This window comes from Rhinolophus hipposideros (genome assembly GCF_964194185.1).
Source record: "Rhinolophus hipposideros genome assembly, chromosome: 9".
NCBI lineage: Eukaryota > Metazoa > Chordata > Mammalia > Chiroptera > Rhinolophidae > Rhinolophus > Rhinolophus hipposideros.
The window spans coordinates 86428454-86442436 of record NC_138055.1 but is presented as its reverse complement, the minus strand read 5'-3'; the positions used below and the strand labels follow the sequence as shown (position 1 = coordinate 86442436).

The window sequence follows — 13983 nt, the reverse complement described above, 5'->3', positions numbered from 1 at the left end:
ATTTGGGGACTTTATTTCAAAGTCTCAGTTCCTAAGATAACGAATGAGGGTTTCAAGGAGCCCTGGTTATGTTCGGGCAGTGGGAGTTGGAATTCAATGGAGCGAAGCACAAAGTGTTTGTTGCGAGCACACATGTGTCAGTCACAGCGTCAGGCTTCCTGAGGGGACTTGGAAGGTCGTGATGGTAATGATGACGTGTTTAATAAAAATAACACAGCATTTGTGGACTGCTTCCCGTGCGATTGGTATATGCTCCTTTAAACAGCTCTGTGGTGTGTATAAATTCTTGAGGCTCAGGTTAAGTGACTTGCTCAAGGTCACCTAGTAAGTCGTAGAACTGGGTTTTAGACACAGCTTGAGCCAAAGCCCCCCACCTTTAACATCTAGGCAAACTACCTCCAAAATCATGTTATTAGAGAATCTGGGCATTTATAGCTTCAGATTTTGAGATACCTGAAGGATTTGCTTTTGATAAATAAAATAGAAGGAAAAGAAAATTTGTTCTTCCTCTCCATTCTGTTTCTTTGAACCGACTATGACTTATATGATGAAATGACTAAAAGATCTGCCCTCTGGTCCAGGCCCACTATTTCATGTGTCTCAGGGCGCTACCATTTAAATTGGTTTAAAAAAAGGTATAATTTACATATCATAAAATTCATCTATATTAAATTCACTGATTTTAGTGAATTTCTAGAGCTGTGCAGCCATCACTATAATCCATGTTTAGAATATTTCCATTTACTGCAACTAGTGGCCTTGTAACCGTGTAGTCAGTCTCTGCTCCCTCACCCCAACCCCAAGGAACCACTAATCTGATTTCTAACTGCAGATTTTCCTTTTCTGGAAATTTCTTATAAATGGAATCATGCAATATACCTAGGGTGCCAAAAACATGTATACACATTTTAAGAAAGGGAAAAACTATTAAAATTGTAATACTCAATATATACCAATAAAAAAAGGTGACTACAAGTCATTTGTATACATTTTTTTGGCACCTTGGTATAGTCCCTTGTGTGGGGCTTTTCTTTTTTCATGTAGCATAATGTTTTTGAGATTTCATGAGTGTCATAGTGTATATTGGTAATTCATTCTTTTTTATTGCCAAATAATGTTTTATTATGTGGATATGCCACTTTTTGTTAATCTGTTCACCAGCTGATAGATATTTGTTGTTTCCCTTTTTGGCTATTTGAATAATGCTGCTATGATTATTTGTGTGCACATCTTTATGTGAACAGATATTTTCATTTCTCTTTGGTAAATACCTGGGAGTGAAATTGCTGGGACCTACGGTATTAGGTTGGAGCAAAAGTAATGGCGGTTTAAAAGGTTAAAAATAATTGCAAAAACCGCCATTACTTTTGCAGCAACCTAGTGGATGTATGTCTAACCTTTTAAGAAACTGTTACACTGTTTTCCAGGTGGCTGTACCATTTTTCTCTTCCCACCACTGGGGTCGGAGGGCGTATCAGTTGCTCCACAGACTTGCCAACACTTGATGTATTGTTTAATCTTTTTGATTCTAGCCCTTCTAGGGTGTGTGTAGTGGTATCTCACTGTAGTTTTAATTTGCATTTTCCTAATGACCAATGATGTTGAGCATCTTTTCATGTGCTTGTTAGCTGTTTCTTTATCTCCCGTGAAATGTTAATTCAATTTTTTGCCTATTTTTTTATTTGCGTTCTTTGTCTTATTATTGAGTTGTAAGAGTTTTTTATGCATTGTGGGTACAAGTTCTTTATCAGATACGATTTCTAACTGTTTTCTCCCATCTGTGACTGGTCTTTTCACTTTCTTAATGGTCGCTTTTAAAGAGCACAGCTTTTTAATTTTGAAGTCCAGCTCATCATTTTTTTCCTTTTGTGCATTGTGCTTGAGATATGCCTGTGAGCCTTTCTTTCTGGTTTATTCTTAGTGTAAGTGCCCCAATTTTCACTGTGACATTCCCCCTGGATCCTGGATGTATTCCGCTCTGAGGACAGAAGGCGTAGCCCAGCCTCTAAGTTCTCTTGCTAGTATTGTATGGCAGGCGCCCTGCTGGCAGCATGTGTACAGGCCTCTGGTTACCAAGTTTTGAGATGAAGGTAAAATTAGACCTGCCTCAGCAGTTACAGCTGAGAGAAAAGAAAAAACAACTGCTCCATATGGAAGTGCTTTTTTTTCTTCTTTTAAAATTAGTTTGGTGTTTCTTTGCTTATTGATAAACAGCAATAATAATAAATATCTCTTTCATTGCTTTGAGGTTTTTAGAGTTCATTCACCATTATCATCTCATTTAAGTCCTTTTGCAGATAAGGAATAGAGGGTTTAAGTACAATAGAAGGGTATTTAACAAAAATAAGCTGTTCCTATTTGAGACACATGTATTATTTAATCATTTATTTTCTTACAGGGTCTACCTTAAAACTTTGGGGTGTATCCTTTCACCTACGGCAGGAATCCTTAGATTGCCCTTGCTGGCAGATACCCCTCTGTTTGGTACCCAGGCATGTCCAACAAAACAACCTAAGGCCATTCTTTATTGGCAATGCTTCAACTATTTAAGAGTAGCTACTTAAAGCCTTTACTTCTGCAGGCCCAAATTCCTCCTGTCCCATCAACTATTTTGTATCTAACTCAGATTAGACCTTCAGTCATTCTGGTCACTTCTTGCTAGATATGCTTTAAATTGTCCATATCTTTTTGTGCCCACAGCAAACCTACACATCAGACATGGCCTGGCTGGCAGAGTTCACTGCTCCTTTGATGTGGACGGGGGCTGCCTGGTGGTGGCAGTTACTTAGCAGCTGCATTGCACTGTTGGCACATGTGAAACTATGGGCAACCAAAATCCCAATATTTTTTTTTTCCTTCTGTGGATTTTGGCCAACCAGTTTTCCGTTAGTCTCTTTTTTATATAATTGCTGTTTGAAACATAAATGCCAGACTTTAAATTTACTATTATTAAATATTAATGACAGCACTATTATCTAGTATCTATTGAGAATTTGCCATGTTTATGTTTTTGGGTTTTCCCCAGGGTTTACCTTTTGGAATATTTTGAATTTTGTGTCTTCCCTTTTCCTGTGTCTTTCCCAAGAAACGTCTCTCTATTTACTGAGAGAAACGTTTGCACATGTAGTTCCTGCCCCTCTGGGTGTCCTCTCTACCCAGATATGTTTGGGTTTTACTGGTTCATAATGACTGACGATAGATGTGTAGAAGGTAGATCCAATGGGAGAGATTACAGCCTGGATTCCATGGACTCCTTCCTCCGTGACCTCCTGGCCCGGGGCTCACATGGCTCATTATCATACATTTCTGCCCTTTGGGGATGAAGTCATGTTCTCCAGATCACTGCCCCATATAGCTTATGGGGTGATGATTATGAAGTACTTAAATCGATTTAGAGAAAAGGTTACAAAGAGGGAATTAAAAGAGAGGAAGAAAAAAGATGGTTTTTTTTTTTTTTTCATTTTGAAGTCAGTACTTAACCAACTCAGCCCTGACATTTCTTGCCCAATCTGCTCCTTCCTGCTGTCCCCATGATTGCTTTCAAGTCATTAGTGCCCGTTCCATGCTGTGGACTGAGGGTCTCTTAACTGCTCCTCATCAGACAGGGAAATGCTCTTTTTAAAAATATTATAGTTTGTGTTTTCAGATTTTCCTTCCTGAGCAAGGAATAGGCTGCTAGAGAACCTAACTTGACTAAGAGCAGAGCAGATTCAAAATAGATAATATTTTCCAATCATATATCTGACAAGGAACTTGTATCCAAAATGAATACACACACACACACACACACACACACACACACACACACAAATCAACCCATTTAAAAATGGGCAAAGAATTTAAATAGACATTTCTCCAAAGAAGATATACAGATGGGCAATAAACACATGAAAATGTGTTCAATGTCCCTAGTCCTTAGTGGAATGCAAATTAAACCATATTGAAATACCACTTCACACCAACAAGAATGGCTGAAATAAAAAAGATAGACAATAACAAGTGTTGGTGATGTGGGGAAATTTGAACCTTCAGACACTGCTAGTGGGATTGTAAAATTGTGCAGCCACTGTGGACAACAGTTTGGTACTTCCTCAGAATGCTAAACATCGAGTTACAGTGTGACCCAGCATTCCACTACTAGACCAAAAAGAAATGTAAATACGTGTCTAGACAAAAATGTGCACCAATTGTCTTTTTATTATTGAGTTGTAAGAGTTTTTAAAGAATTGGATGCAAGTCCCTTGTTAGTTTGTGATTTGCAAATATTTCCTCCCATTTTGTCTTTTTACTTTGTTGATTGTGTTCTTTGATGCACAAAAGTTTTGAATTTTCATGAAGTCTAATTTATCTGTTTTTTCTCTTGTCACCTGTGATTTTGGTTCTGTGTTTTTGAAATGCTAAAAATATTAGCTTATCTTTTATTATGGGCCTGTTGCTATAACATACAAGAGAAGCTAGCTGTGAGTAATTGAATAATTAATGTACTTTGTTGGGGAAGAATAAGAGGCCCACACAACTCTAATGTTCAGTGTATTAATGGTTTTCCTTATTTCTCTTTGCATCCCACCACCCCATCCCCAGCATTTAGCATGGGGTTGTGCGTACAATAAATGCTCAAAAAATACTTGGTGACTACATCTAGAAAGGAAAATTGGTCTTTGCTCAAGACCTAAACAGGATTTTGAAGATAAACCTGAGTTCAAATCATAGCTCCACCTACTGTGTGGCCTTTCCTAAGCCCCTTAACCTCCTTTCATCTGTTTCCACATGAGCAAGAGAAAGACAGAAATGTTTGTCTTGGGGGGGTTGCTGTAAAGATTGCATACAAAGCCCTTTGAACGTGCAGATATTCCACAAATAGCAGTTACTGTTTCTATCAATTAATTGATCTCTAGCTCAGTTTCAGCATTTGGTAAAAGAGTGATGGTGACGCTCATCTGTAGCTGTGGCAGTCGTGTACGTAAAAATCGATGAGATGGTACACTCCCTGCTCCCTTGGATAAGTCAAATAGTCCATTTCCCAGAACCTCAGGAAAACCTTCCTTGGTTCCTGACCGTCTCTATTTTTGTAGAATTCTCATTGAAGAAACTTTGAGTGTATAAGCTGTTGTACTGCCGAATACCATAGCTATAGGCCACATGTGGTTATTTCTGTTAAAATGAATAGAAATGAAAAATCCAGTTGCTCAGTTGTACTGACCACATTTCAAGTGCTGAATAGCCATGTGGCTGGTGGCTGCCATCTTGAACAGTGGTTCCTCATCACATTTTTATCATCGCAGAAAGTTCTGTTGGGCCTCACAGTGGCCAATATTGGACCATTTTTTGTGATTTTTCTGTTTAACTGCATAGCCTGTGACGTAGACTTTTCTACACTCCGCTAAGCAGCCACTTCTGGGCGCCTCTCCTGTCCCACTGAGGGGACATTGAGGCTCCCGGACCTTGAATGCTTTCGAATCTTGGGAAACAAAGAGTTACATAACTCAGTATAGTGTTATTGTTTGTTATTGTTGTAATTTCAGAAATTTCAGCTTCCTGTCTGCTAATGTTTTGCCGTTTTATTAAGTTTGGTCATGAGGGAGGCCATTAGGGGGCCCTTTGGACAGTTATGGTCTGGTGAATACCATAGTAACCTGACTGGGAGGCAAGATGCTTCCCCAAATCTCTCATTTTCTGTGAGGCGTCTGGGGCTGGGAAAAAAGGAAAACTATATGAAAAACAGATATTGAGGATTCTGGAAATGTTTTCTAGTGATAGAATGAAGACAGTGTTCTAGAGATTGGAGTCTTTGGAGACAGTTTGACGGGGAAGCCCTGAATAATTCCTCTTGCTTGGATCCGTTAAACTCACCTCCTGGATTTCTTCCTCATGACTGTGCATAGTTTAATTAGATTGTAATGCACCTGGATTCTTCTCCTCGACTTAAAAAAGCAGGAGAATTAAATTCCTTTTGGGGGCAGACTTGCTCTTACATCTTCCTTTCTCATGTCCTCCTAAATGGGTGCCTTCTCCAGGAGTGGGACACACCTTAGATGGATCGTGAGGGTAGTTTATTTTTCACTTGATCCAAGTCCTGCAAACGTGCATGGAATGAGGGGCCGTGGGTTACCATTCTTTCCCATCTGCTTGTAATTAAGCGTGGACTTTGCCAGGCCAGGAGAATAAGCCTACCGTCCTTCCTGAATGGGAAGAAGTGATTAATTTTAGACTATTCCAGCATTTCCAAAACCTAGATTCTAGTAGATGTTCCTTGGGAAAGGGTTTTGTGGTTAAGTTCTCAAATAGTGGGTGAAGCACAAATCACAGATTTCTTTCCTAGAAGGGGTTCAGGCCCTTTAATATGTTGATGGACATTGCGGCTTTCTGGGAGGGGCATACAGTACTTATTTCCCAAACTTACTTGACCTTAGAACCCTTGTATGACCCGGCATCTTGGGACAAGTGGCCTGCAGGCTACCCATTTGGGAATTGCTGGAGTGAAGGGTGGTGTTCTGAGAAACAAGAAAACACCCATTCTAGGAGAGTGCAAATGCAGCAATTTTGTAAATACTTCTGCTTTCGGTTTCTCAGTTTTTGTTTCTCAGTGATTATTTTTAACCCAAACAGTAGTCATTTGAAGCTCTCAGCAGCTCACGGCCCTTATCAAATAAAAGTGCCCCCAAGCCTTGCAGAATCACGGATATCATCTGGCCTGAAGAGAAGGTAAAACTTGCTCTCTGATTTTTCTTTTTTTTAAAGGAACGTTGCAGTGAAGCTGCTAATTCAGTTCTTTCAGAACTATGTTTAGGGTCTGTTAAATATATATTTCTGCTTCGAGGTACAATCACATCCTAAGAAATAAACAATTTAGGGTCAATTCTTGTATGATGAGGATCCATTAATTGCATTTAGAAGATGTCTAAAGCTCCGAGGGCAGACTTTGTTGTCAAGGCGATAGATTATCTGTGCACCTTGCTTCTGTGAATACTTTTCTGGGTAGATTAACTAAATGAACTTCTATTTCACTTGGTGTAATAGTGTTAGCCAGGACAGTGCCTGCTAATAACAATAATAATAGCTAACATTTCCTAAGTGGTCACTCTGCCAGGCAATATTCTAAGTACTGTCCCTGTGCTAACTGATTTACTCCTCACAAAAATGCAGTGAGCTAGCTGGTATTCATCTCACTTTATAAACAGGAAAATACGATAGGCATACTATAATAGTGAAGGTTAGAATGAATTATTGGGTCTGTGTTCATATCAATGAATAACAAAGCCTATTTTTCGGTACATTTTCTTTGAGATGGTGCTCCTTTTTATAAAATCATAGGTACCATGCAGTACGTAATTGATCTTGCAATTAATATGTTGTTCTGAAGGTATCTATCGTACATTTCGTAGCTCCTAATTGGAATTTTTAGATGTCAGCACATGCTTTAAAAATGGAATCGTGTATGTATTTTTTGTACTTATTTCAACAGCTTTTTCTTAGGCCGGTTTCTGTGTTTGATGCTACTGGTAGGACTGCAAAGATGACGGACCCACACATCCTGTCCTCATAGAGATGTCATCAAGGAGAAGAAGTGTAATCATCTGAGCAGTTACCGTTTAAGCCATATCAGGGAAAGCATTTTATTTTAAACAGTCAAAGAGGAAAAGTTGGTAGGCTGCGTGGGACAGGAAGCTGGAGAGAAGCCACAGGTCTTGGAGGACTTTTTTCCCAGCTTTGTTGAGATAATATTGATGTATAACATATGTAAGTTTAAGGTGCACACAGTGCTGATTTGATACATGTATATATTACGAAATGATGACCACAGTAAAGTTAGTTGACATTTCCATCCCCTCACCTAATTATCTTTTGTGTGTGTGTGGTGACAATTATGATTTACTCCCTTAACAACTCTCAAGGATTTAACACAGTATTGTTAATTATAGTCACCACGCTGTACCTTAGATTTCCAGAACTTACTCATAGCTGAAAGTTTGCACCCTTTGACCCACATCTACCCATTTCCCACTCCCCACAACCTCTGGCAACCACCATTCTATCTCTACTCATGAGTTTGTTTTTTAGATTCCACATGTAAGTGAGAACATGCAGTATTTGTCTTCCTCTGTCTGCCTCATTTCTCTTCGCATACTGGGTCCATGGGATGACTTTGGAGTTTCCACAGGCCTGGCTGGATTTCACCGGGAGTAGTCATCTGCGGGCTGTAGCATAATGCTGCTCTGGGAAGCAGGCATCTATGTGGGTAATCAAGGAGCTAGAATGTCGCGCTTTGAAAGGAATACCAAAGGTGCCTCTGATGATCTGCTTAACGCCCTCTCGGGCAGGGTGGGGTGTACTTTTCGTGATGCAAATGAAGGGAGGAAAGTGAGGCCCCATGGAGAGTTCTCTTGTGAGGAAAGATGAGAGAGGCTTGCAGTCTGCTTGGTCGTGGTGGGCCTTCTTTGACACAGACTTTTGGGTTATTCTTGGTTCATGTGAGCACTGGGCCAGGACCTGGTCCCCCAGGGTAGCAAGGGCCATGAAGCCCAGGCTTCCATTTGAATCCACTTTAAAGGAAAATGGTGGAGAGGGTGGGGAGCAGGAAGCAGAGTCTCCATGGGGAATTTTGCACAGAGCTCCAGATTAAGATGGTAGGCAGGACTCTGAGCTCCTGGAAAAGCTGAATGTAGCAGCGAACCCAGGCCCACACTGTCACCTGGAACGCACCTTCCCGCCCCCCAGATCTGCCCTGCCGCTTGGTGTGCTGTGATTTATTTAATAATTGTATGATTACAAAGATAAGGACACTCTTTAAATCACATGATTGACTGAAAGGAATGTTGGGAGCTTTTTATTTCTCGATGATGTGTATTGAGTGCTTCAAAACTTTTGTTTTCAGTTACAGTTGACATTCAATATTACATTAGTTGCAAGTGTACAATTGACATTCATAGAGTCATGCAGTGATCCCGCTATTAGTCTAGTGCCCACCTAGCACCATACAGTTATTGCGGCATTACTGACTATATTCTCTATGCTGTACTTTACATCCCCGTGATTATTTTTAAGTCATTTAAGCCTCACCACAGCCCTAAGAGGTGAGTGTTACTATCCCCACTTAATAGACAAACAGAGGCTCAGCGGTTAAATGACTCCAAACCAAGACTCAAATCGGGAAGCCTGGTTTTGGACGACAGTGGTTTGGCTTCTACCTCAGGCAGGAATCTAATTAAATTGTCCTGGGAAGATAAAAATCTTTGTTTAAAAAACAAAATTGTCTGGGTACATAGTTCTATTTAAATGAAAAATATATGTATCGGCTTTATTATTGTAATTATGTGATTTTTTGTCTCTGGACAGGAGCAAGGGACTTGGTCATTTTTGGCTCCCAAGCCTGGGTGACCGGCTGGTGATGGTGAGAGGTGACCAGGGACCTAAGGATTAACTTGCATTCTGGGTCAGGAGGCTTGACACGAATAAAATGGCATATAGGAGCCTGGTACCAAATCAGAAGGGTCTGGAATGACCCATTCCTGCCTCTGCCCTCACCCTGCACGGTGGATCACCATCCCTACCTACCTATCAGAATGTAAACTGGGATTTTTGTGTGTTTTCGTTATTCCTGCATCTCCAGTGCCTGGCATATACAAGGTACCCAGTATTTCAAATGAGTAGATGCAGGAATAAATCTCGTATGGCTAACATTCTGGCTTTTTAGGGACCATTATGGGAGTTTCCATCCTGCTGCCCACCCTGCCACCATTCTAGCAGTGTGAGCGGCTCTCCCCACAGCTGGGACGGCTGAGGAGTGGGGCATGGTAGCTGGTTCACCCGCAGGACTCACTGAGGAGAGATCAGCAGCCCGTCTGGGTCTGGCACTGCCCTGGTCGTTTTAAGTGTCCTGTTAAGTTGCAGAGTTCCCAGATAGTTGATGCCAATCACCCCTTCTACCTCAATGGTTGCTTTGGGGAGAGATGACTCTGAGAGCTTCCCGCTGGGCCATTTTACATAGCATCACTCCTGAAAGCCTTGCTTTTAGAATGAGAAAAGTCTGTTCTTTGTGGCAGAAGAGGCATCCATAGGGTGCCAGGCGGGAGTGCCCTTCCTTCTGTGTCTGTTGGGTACTTTTTGTGGTCATTGCCCTCAGGGAGTTCACTGGAGGGGGCGAAGGGGCATTTAGATGGAAAACTTACAGTTCCACAGAAATGCTGGAAATGCAGCCACAGAAGGAAGAACAAAAAGCCCAGGGGACAGAGGAGGGAGGAGCTCAGGGGTGTGGTAAAAACTTCCCCAATAAGGGAAGACTTCATTTGCTAGGCACATCAAAGTACTGTGTTTCCCCGAAAATAAGACCGGTCTTATATCAATTTTTGCTCCAAAAGATGCATTAGGGCTTGTTCAGGGAATGTCATCCTGAAAAACCATGCTAGGGCTTCTTTTCTGGTTAGGTTTTATTTTCGGGGAAACACGGTACTTTGTTAACTGAAGTTCTAGGGAAAGGGTAGTAAGTGCAGATGGCCCCACTTTCATGTCTCCTCCTTCTCTCTTCACTTCCTCCCATCCTGTTCACACCTGGATCTCCCTCCAGTCACACTGTCAACCTCACTGTCACTGAAACTGCTCTTGTCCACTTCAGTGTCAGCTCCTTCCAGACCTTCCCCAATCGCGCTATTCGATATGGCCCGTCTTTTACTATCCTCTTACCTTGCGTTATTTTCATTCATAGCCGTGGCATTCTCTGGCATCATGTTTATGAATGGACAAGTGCTATTCATTTCATACATGTATTTATGCAACTGATACTGATTGAACACCACCATGTGTCGGGCGCTGGTTTAGGCTCTGGAGAAAAGTGGACAGGACAAAATGCCTCATTTCATGGGGCTTACCATCTAGAGTGGAGAGGCAGACCAAAACCAAATCAACGATCATTTCTGGTAGTGGTAAGTGTATGAAGAAAATAAAATAGGGCACCGAGATAGAATGCTGGTTGACTGGGTGGTCAAGGAACGCTTCTCTGTGGAGGTCATGCTTCGACTGAGACTTGACTGGACAGAAAAAGCCAGCTGCTATGGGTTGAATCGTGTCCCCTAAAAAATCGTATGTGGAAGAATTAACCTCCAGTACCTCAGAATTGACTTTATTAGGGAATAGGGTCAGTGTGGTGTAACTACTCGTAGTTAAGATGAGGTCATACTGGAGTAGGGTAGGTCTCTAGGCCAATATGACAGGAGAGATACCAAAGATTGCCAGCAAACCTACAGAAGCTAGGCGAGAAAGATGGGACAGATTATCTCTCACAGCTCTTAGAAGGACCAACCTGCTGACACCTTGATCTTGGACTTCTAGCCTTCAGAACTACAAGGCGATACATTCTGTCATTTAAGCCATGGAGAGTGACCCTTGTGGATACCCAGGGGAGGGTGTTCCAAGTAGAGGGAATGGTAAGTGTGTAAGCCAAGGCTGGCTGGAGTGGCTGCAGGTGGGTGGGTGGGGAAGAGTAATTGGACATGAGGTCAGAGAGAGAATCGGGGGTGAGGGGAGATAAGATCCTAGAAGGATTTGTAAGCTGTTGTGAGGACTTTGGCTTTAACCCTTGAAAGGTGGAAGTCAAAGCTCTCCTGGCCTGAGCATTAGAAGAACGGAGTGCACATTTACTGCAGTGGCCCTTCACTGAGGGAGAGCGGGGCCGCAGAGGAGCTCCTTTGGGCCCTGAGGTGCCCACTAGCCCTCCTGGCAGAGATGTTAAGTCGGCAGCTGAATGTAAATGCGGTTCCAGGACGGGGCTACACGTGTGGGAGTCGTCGTCATATCATCCTCGTGTAAATCCATGAAGCTGGGTGAGAGTACCAAGAGAAGTAGTGGGCGAAAAGAGGTCCGTGGGCGTTGCATGAGTTGGGGAAAGGAGGATGAAGGTGGAGCCAGTGCAGTAAGGGGAAATCTAGTGGAGAGGAGGGTCTTGGAAGTCAAGTGAAGAAAAGGTTTGGGAGAGGAGAGTGTGTTAATTCTATCAAATGCTGCTGACCGGTCAGTGATGAGGACCAAAAATTGACCACTGGATTTAGCAATGGCCATTGGAGGTCAAGTCTCCATTACTTTGGAAGCTGACCGCTGATTAATGCCATCTGTCGAGGATTTTCTCTGCGAAGTAGACATGATGCGCTCAAGTGTACACTCTGTGGCTTAGATTCAACTTTCTTCTACTTTACCATCCCCGCAAAATTGTTTATACTCCTGTCCTCATAGATGTACGGTTTAAGAGTTGAGGTATGTTCTCACCCAGCCATCTCATCTTATGACCACGGAGAACAAGGCTTGGGCAGGTTAAGTGATACAAACAGGTTTGCTCATGGTAAAACCAGGACAAGCCCAAGTCCCAGGCCTGCTGTTTTCCTACCACATCTGGCCTGCTCTGCTTAAAGGTGCCAGAGTCAGAGAAGGTCACTTCTTCTCCCTCCAGTTCTTACTGTTCTCTCTCTGTAAGCATGTTGAGCATACATAGAACTCTATGCTCCAGAAAGCTCTGGAGTTCCTCAGAACTGGGTTTACATCCTGATTATTCCACTCACTAGCTGTATGACTCGGGCAGACACATCCATCTCAGCGAGCCTCAGTTTTCTCATCTGCAAAATGGGGATAATAATGACACCCCAGAGATTTTTGATAAACTGTTGCTTGCCTGTAAAGCGCTTTGAATAGTCCCAGTACATAAAGGGTGTTCCATACATGTGGTTCTTATGATCATTAAAATGTTAGGACTTTAGTTTCCAGAGTGTTGCTCTTGTTAAAACCATCTTTAAAAAGATTTTTAAATGATGCCGTTGCCTGGGGTTTATTTACAAAACAGATTGAGTAGAGTTACACCCACAAATCTGTTAAGGCTTTTCCCTGAAGGAGTTACCAGATGTCTCCCCCCCGCCACCCCCAGTTGCTGCTACTGGGGGAAAATACTCCCAACAAAAAAACTGAAAGCAATGTACTGTACACTCAAGGTAGATACATAATCTGTTCCCCTTTTATCAGCACTGAGAAAACAGAACTGTCACTGTCCAGTTCCCTGCTCACCGTCACTCACACAGGGAGACAGCAGGTAGCCATGTCAGGTGTACCTGAGAGCTTCTGAACCTGGGCTTTAGTGTTGACGGGCCTTCGAGATGCTTAAGGGTTACTATCAGAGTTCAGAACAACTTTGCGGTTATTGTTGGCAATAATGCAGGCTTTTTCAAATGAATCTGTACCAACTCTTTTTAAAATATATGTTGGAAATTAATTGGTAGGGTAATGTGTGTTGATAAATTTGCCTTCCTCAAATTAGCAATTGGTTAAAAAAAAAGCATGTAAACATTGGTCAGTCCTTTAGTAACTAAAGCAGCAAAGCATTTCTTATTTCCCTCGTTCCCTCCTTCCCTTTCTTCCTACCTTCCTTTTCATATCTTTCTTATCAGTGAACTGTTTTCCTGATTGTGTGTGTGTGTGTGTGTGTGTGTGTGTGTGTGTGTGTGTGTGTGTAGTGGAGAGCTTGGGAAAGAAAAGGGCAGGGAGCATAAAGGAAAAGTGTGAGTTACAGAACATTTCTCAAAATTGTCACAATTCTATTTCTTTAAACATATACAGGGACTTGGACTCACTCCAAAGTGTTTTTGCCTCTTTGATTAGAGTGGGACCTGATGTAGTGAATAGAAAAACAAATGTGTTTAAATGGTAATTGATAGCATTATTTATTTACATTTTGCAATAAATACTGGAATTCTATTTATGTGCCAGATGCTGTGCTCGGCATGGGCCAATAAATAATAATTAATGCTAACTTCTTTCAGTAAGCTTTAATATTATGAAAATGATGAAGAATTCCATGTTGTGAAAGTACAATGAAAGATTGATTACTTTCTTTTCCATCTCAGACCTTCAGATTTTCTTGACTGTCTTTCCCGAGAATTTCACTACATATCCACTTGTGTGTGTATCTTCATCATTATCTTCTTGTTATTTTTAATAGAAATGGGATATTTT

The 13983-nt window shown here is 41.7% G+C and overlaps 1 protein-coding gene across 3 annotated transcripts in view; it reads left to right on the top strand.

Annotated features, from left to right (window-relative positions):
- Window positions 1–13983, top strand: part of TMCC3 (transmembrane and coiled-coil domain family 3) — a 245547-nt gene that overhangs the window by 31837 nt on the left and 199727 nt on the right. The window lies entirely within an intron of this gene.